Source organism: Haemaphysalis longicornis, unplaced genomic scaffold, assembly GCF_048455015.1.
Source record: "Haemaphysalis longicornis isolate Haplotype H1 unplaced genomic scaffold, Haemaphysalis longicornis Haplotype H1 scaffold_2, whole genome shotgun sequence".
Classification (NCBI taxonomy): domain Eukaryota; kingdom Metazoa; phylum Arthropoda; class Arachnida; order Ixodida; family Ixodidae; genus Haemaphysalis; species Haemaphysalis longicornis.
In genome coordinates this window covers 211,796,990-211,803,917 of record NW_027526295.1, presented here as the reverse complement: position 1 = coordinate 211,803,917, position 6,928 = coordinate 211,796,990, and the positions used below count along the sequence as shown (strand labels likewise).

General features: G+C 50.3%; 1 pseudogene; it reads left to right on the top strand.

Moving 5' to 3' along the window:
* Window positions 1-294: 294 nt before the first annotated feature.
* LOC144168484 (uncharacterized) lies at window positions 295-2,192 on the top strand (annotated as a pseudogene).
* Window positions 2,193-6,928: the final 4,736 nt, after the last annotated feature.

The window sequence follows — 6,928 nt, the reverse complement described above, 5'->3', positions numbered from 1 at the left end:
AGCTAGCTATAGTGACAAAACCCTAGAAGTACTGTGGCTATTCGCGTGGCCCTGCGTATGTTCGAGAGCTTAACAAAAAATGGCCAGCTCAAATGGCCAGATGATACTAAGTGAAGATATTGTTTATAAAGGCAAAGCTCCTACATTTGTAAAGTACTGAATAAATCAAGTGCAGATGGTTCAATTGCTGCGATAAGCACTGTCCAAGACGAAACAACGAACCTTCCAACTGGGGCTCACGGTTGCGCCGCTGAATAGTCATGTACAGCCCGCGGGCTCGGCAACACAGCAATGATGGCGAACGCTCACCTTCGACACCTGTTTTTCATGCACATTGTCGCCTGAGCAGGTGTTCCGACAGTCTTCAGCACGGAGCCTCATGGTACCGACGGACCTTGGTCTCACTGCACCGGCGACCACAGCCCCCAACCGACTTGCCACTACCGCACATCACGAATAGCCCCCTTCATAACCACTGCATCGCCAAACTGCCTCCTGTTGTTCCTCACCTTCTGCACTCCCCGAAGTCCCGTGGTACCCACGTCACCGACCCAACACCGGCGCCACACCGGTACCATAAAAGCACCAGCGTCACCCATCACCCCTCCAGTGGGCTCGGCAACACAGCAACGGTGGCGGACGCTCACCTGCGACGCCTGTTTTAAATGCAGAGCATTTCAGTAACTCACGATGTCACCCGCGTTGACGTCCGTAGTCCGCACCGCACCTCCTCCCTACTATATAAAAAAAAAAACTATCCGGCGCCCGGTTTCTGGCGGAGGCGCGCCACAACTCGTAGCACTTTCTTTGAAAAAGCGCCTCGAAAGCGCGGCAGATATGAAATAGGGATGACGCGCTTTCGAGGCAATCCGCCGACGCGGCTGCTTTGTGTACAGACTCGGCGGCGAGCGTCCCGGGATTCTGGTGCCGATCGAACCCCATTTTTTGGTGTTAAATGTGGTATGCTTTGTGTTTAAGTAGTTACTATAAAATACGGTTTACAGCCGTTTTCTGTAACCATGCACCCTTCGTCGACGTCCATGTATTGACAGTATACAGGGGATACGTGATGTTTAGATCTTCACTGTGTACTAATGGATTATGACAAGTAGCTGAAACTCGGTGTGATAACAGGGTCGTCCGAGCGGCCAGTTTTATCATCACGTTTTTTTTCATGCAGGCTGTCGCCTGGGCAGGTGTTCCGACAGTCTTCCGCACAGAGCCTCACGCTACCGACGGAAGCTTGGTCTCACTGCACTGGTGACCACAGCACCCAATCGACTTGCCACTACCGCCCATCGCGAATAGCCCCCTTCATGACCGCTGCATCGCCAAACTGCCTCGTATTCTGCCTCGCTTTCTGCACTCCCCGAAGTCACGTGGTATCCACGTCACCGAACCGACACCGGCGCCACACCACTACCACAAAAGCGCCAGCGTCACCCATGACCCCTCCAGTGGGCTCGGCAACACTGCAACGATGGCGAACGCTCACCTGCGACGCCTGTTTTTCATGCATATTGTTGCCTGGGCAGGTGTTCCGACAGTCTTCCGCACGGAGCATCACGGTACCGACGGAAGCTTGGTCTCACTGCACCGGCGACCACAGCGCTCAATCGACTTGCCACTACCGCCCATTACGAATAGCCCCCTTCATGACCGCTGCATCGCCAAACTGCCTCCTGTTCTGCCTCGCCTTCTGCCCTCGCCGAAGTCACGTACGTGGTACCCATGTCACCGACCCGACCCCGGCACCACACCGGTACCATAAAAGCACCAGCGTCACCCATGACCCCTCCAGTGGGCTCGGCAACACAGAAACAATGGCGAACGCTCACCTGCTACGCCTGTTTTGCATGCAGATTGTCGCCTGGTCAGGTGTTCCGACAGTCTTCCGCATGGAGCCTCACGGTACCGACGGAAGCTTGGTCTCACTGCACCGGCGACCACAGCGCCCAATCGGCTTGCCACTACCGCCCATCACTAATAACCGCCTGCATGACCACTGCATCGCCAAGCTGGCTCCTGTTGTGCCTCGCCTTCTGCACTCCCCGAAGTCACGTGGTACCCACGTCACCGAAGCGACTCCAGCTCCACACCGGTACCATAAAAGAACCAGCGTCCCCCATGACCCCTCCAGTGGGCTAGGCAACACAGCAACGATGGCGAATGCCCTGCGACGCCTGTTTTAGATGCGAAGCATATCATGCCCTCCCTCCCTTGTTTTCGTTGTTGTCCGCCGTCCGCACTGTACTGCGCATGCCCGTCTCTTCAGCCCCGTCAGCGTTTGGCCTGACGTCAGCGCAGTCGACTATAAATAAAAAGAAATAGTTAGGCCGCGCCCGGTTCCGAACCCACGGCTCTCTGGCCGCAACGGGAAGAACGTGGCGCTCTTCCCACTGCGCTACAACCGGAGACGGGAGCATGTGCTACGAACGCGCCTTATGCCCTTCACTCATTCAAACTACGTCAAGAAACTACTGATACAACGAAGGCACGCGAAGCTGAACGTCAACTGAAACGACGAACTGAAAACTTTAGAGGAGGATGTTGAATTTCCCGTGGGAAGGCTGTGGCGGGAAGCGCCACCCGCCTTGCAGCTCAACCAGAGAAGAGGAAGAAGAGGGCGGGCAGCGGGTAGGAGCGTGAGCATGCAATAAAGAAAGACGAGGAACCAGGAGGTGTTTGATCAGGTAACGCGGGTGTCGGAATATTCGCTGTTTCTACATTTCTCTACTTTTGTATACGTTTCTCTGTCTCTACATGGGGGTTCACACTACGTTCCCATTCCTGCTCCGATAAATGAAACAACATGACGGCAACACAATGGAACCTACACGGAACCCCCATGATGCTTCGCATCCTCCTCATGGTTCCCCACGGGAAGATGGTGTAATTTTTTTAAGGATTTTGCTGACCGGAACTCTACCCTTGTTCAAATTATTGACTTGGAACAATCATTCAAGGTCGGTGACTATCGTGGATGCTGTAAAGGGGAGCGCACGTTTAGCGCATTCGTGTGCGCTGCCGTTAGGGCGAAAGACGTTTCATGGTACGAAAGCGCCTGTATAGCGGACTGCAATAATAAAGTGCACTAATGCGCCTGTAACAAGGGTGTATGCCCATAACTGTAAGACAGAAGGATCCTGAAGTACAATAAAGAGGCACGTGGTAGCGGTCGGGCAAGAATTGAAATTGAACGACGCGAAAAGCGAGTGATTCTTGAGCCTAATCTGAGACAAAGTAGGCTTAAATCAATATCTCATTACATAGAAACGTAAGGACAGAAAACAATGGTACGAGGGAACTGAACAAATCCAGCTCAACCCAGCCACGTTGTCACGGAATTGTACAATATTCTCTCTTCACTTCTAATTTATTATTATTGTTCTATACTTTTTCTTCGGAAAGAAATCTTTCCACCTTGAAGTGACTCAGGAGTGCAGTACGACTCTCCGCAGGAAAACTAGGAAATGGGGGGAACAGTTTTCCGATATTCCAAGAGCTGCGCTGAAGCAGTAATGGTGCCGCACGTGCCTCGGGGACGCGAATGACCATTTGTTCCCCAGAAGAAAATCCAAGTTCTCTTCTGGGGAACAAAGGGAGCGTTAGGTGAAAAGACGGCTTGCTGCCGAATCAATACTCAGGTAAGGAGGTTAGCGCGGGACAATGGTCGCCATTAGCCCTACGGGACAGCGCGAGGGACAAGAAAAGCTGAAGTGGGCCCTGAGGATCTAGAAACCTAATTCTACGAATCCGACTACGCCGGCCCACACGCCCACCTTGTTTGTGCTTGTGTGTGTTTGTGTGACATTTTTCTTCCTGTTCCAGAACTGGGAAGCGCACGGGGAATGTTCTGTCGCTTTAATTTAAACATAGGCCTTCTTCCTCGATTTTGCTGCGTAAAATCTTCCTTGTGGATGATGTTGCCCATCAGGTTCTCCAAGAGTGTTCACGTGAGAACAATTCAAGAGCGTTTGTTATATCATGGCTGTAGTACTGGCTCCATGGTGTTCGCGATACGCAGCAAAGAAGCTAAAGGAAGAAAGAGAACCCCTGACTAAAACCCGTACTGTTATAGGGAAATACCTAAAATATTCAAACTAATTCCTGTAAAAGCCTTTAAAACGAATAAAAAGCCCCATTCAGTTATGCAAATCTTACTGCTACTAGAGGATTTAGTGAAGGCCGCCAATCTTTATCCAATTACTGGAATGCGTCGGTATGTGCACATCCCTGACAAGATAGCTTATCAAATGTATAACGAAATGAAAGAGTGCTGGAAGCACCCGTCTCCACCTTTGCGCCCCCATCTCAACACGAAGCTATCATAAAACATAAATTATTTTTACATTTCCTGATATACATTCATATGCAACTCCTCCGTTTGTTTAGAGGAATAAGACTTGTCCAGTCATGCTTTATACCGTCGTATTCAACGCACATCGCTCGTGTAATTAGTGACCAACAAACTATAATCGGGGACTCCATGCTAGTAGTTATGTGAAAACGCACCACCGAACAAACTTATTCTAATTTTATTGAAACACCGTGCGCCACTAGAGAACCTTTATTGCGTGAACAATGAATGACGCGTGTCGCCGTAAATTCACGCCGTTTATCCGAGGAGAGAGACGGTACGAAGAAGAGGGAGCGACAGAGGAGGTTCTGAAAGAGGTGACGTCTAGCCGAGCATGCAGCTGTGGCGCTGCCCTCGCGCAACTACCGGCGGCGTTGCTGCAGCAGCAGCGGGTCCTTGTCACCTCCCGCTTCCCGACGTGCCGATTGCCTGTGTACCAACGGAAAATGGAGCCGAATAGACGCAAACGAGGACAGAACATGAATGACGGCAACGAAATGCCCATACTGGCGAAAAACCGAAGGACCGACCGTAAGCCAAATCAAATGTGAGCGTTGAGACCGTTTGAACGCACATCCCGGCTGGCATGGTGTGCGAGAGGAGGGGAGAATCACCGTTTTTGGAGCTTCTCAAATCGGAAAGCGGCGTCCTCACCGGCTCGAGCGCTAAGATCTAGAGGGAGAGGAGTGAGGTTCTCACGCATTGTGACATTCCTTGTTAGGTCCTAACGGCGTTTGAATGTTACTCTTTCGGTGCCTTTTTGATGCTTGAAAAATAAATGATTGGGAACGATTGGATCTGAATATCCACTGTTGTGAACCGGGGTAGCATGGTCGAAGTGGACTGTGGTTGATGTCGTGGCAGGCCAGTCATGATGACGAAGTTGAAGGAGAAAGAAAAAAACTCCATACAAGTATTTACATTTCGATCTCCGAGAACAGGCTGGACCTTCTTGCGCGCGCGATATTAAATAAACGTGTAGGGTCCGTCTCCTTTTTTCCTTTTCTCTCTGCTACAGTCAGGAACGCAGAATCGTTGGCGGTGAGAGTGCCGCCCCAAAGCAAACACACACACTGAGAGCAACGTTTCTCTCTTGCTCAGGGGTGAGCTTTAGGTCGCCTCCGCTGATGCAATCCACCTGGGGTCCAAGCCGCCTTTCATCTTTCTATGCTGAAGCGCCGGTAAGACATATGCGCTCCCCTCTCATAATCCTTGTTGGGTGGCTCGTTTAGGACGGATTCCACAGCGTCGTCAGACACGCCAGAAGGGCATGACAATGATGCGAAGCACGCTGCCGAAACTTGCCGTTGAAAGTGGTGTGCCCAGCGATGATTTTTTCAGCATTTCCACTGAACGTTATCAGTCGTTAAGGCGGCCTTGGCAAGTGGGTGCTTGACGGGCCTCGAGGTCACCAACAGTGATAGCATAATCTCGGGTTACATGGTATCAACGAGAAAGGATGGAGTTGACTGGCGGGTTCAGCACCACGACCCGTCCCGCTTGAACCCTGGCCAAAGAATTGAGGTGAGGGGAGCGGACGCCTTCCCGGAAAAGGAGCTATGGTATTTTCACGATTCTAACACGCATACTTTTTTGCTAAAAGGTAGCCTTAATAGTTGCGTGCGCGTTACAATCGGGCTCAAAACCGAAATAGGCTTTAAAGTGGCCAGTAGCATTGCCATAGGGAACAGACACCAAGTTCCCCCCAAATCAAACTCAATCCAATAAAAGCAATCCGTCAACACCACATGAGTGAATATCGGCGCACTAATTCCTCAATGGTACACCGCATGCCTTGATGAGCTGTTGCACATCTTTTTGTGCTGCTGCAATTAGCCCGTCACACCTAGAATTATGAAGATCCTAGCCCTTGAAACGGCAACCAGCTTCAATGTGCCCCGCTATAACTATTTCCAGCAGAAGCTGGATAAGCAATAAGACTACGGGGCCGCTAGGATGGTACAACGAAATGAAGTATTACTCCAAATAAGACTGCTCAATAAACAAGGCATATCATACGTACACTAAATGAAATAAATGCGCACCTAACCATCTATACAAGGGCAAGATAAACAAGAACAGAAATGTATTCTGGGTAGCATTCCTTTGCCGAGAAAGCACGGCCCAGACCATCAGGGTTACTGTGTAGTTTTCTCCTCTTGTAGCGAACGACAAAATTGTGTTCTTGGAGTGCCATTCTGCAGCGGAGGAGACAGCCGTTCTTTCACGACTCACTGTTTCTGCCGCGATCTCTCCACGCGCATTTTGCTCCGCGCTGAATTTACTGAAGGAAGTGCGCTGCACCTGCACTGTATTTAAATTGCCACCAGGGCGGAGAAGACTCAAAACTTGAGCTTGTTTTTTCTCCCTTTTCCATTGTTCTTTGATGAAAAGGTAAGGTCATTGGTTTTTCTTTTATGTGTATAGCAATGTCTTTTTCACTCTTGATATTCTTTTGTTGTATTTCGTGGACGAAAAAAGATAAAAAGGACCTCAGATTGGAGTTATAGATGCAAGAAGTACTCGTACCTGCGGGTGTGGCACCCAAAGAAAGAGGTGTGAGACGCA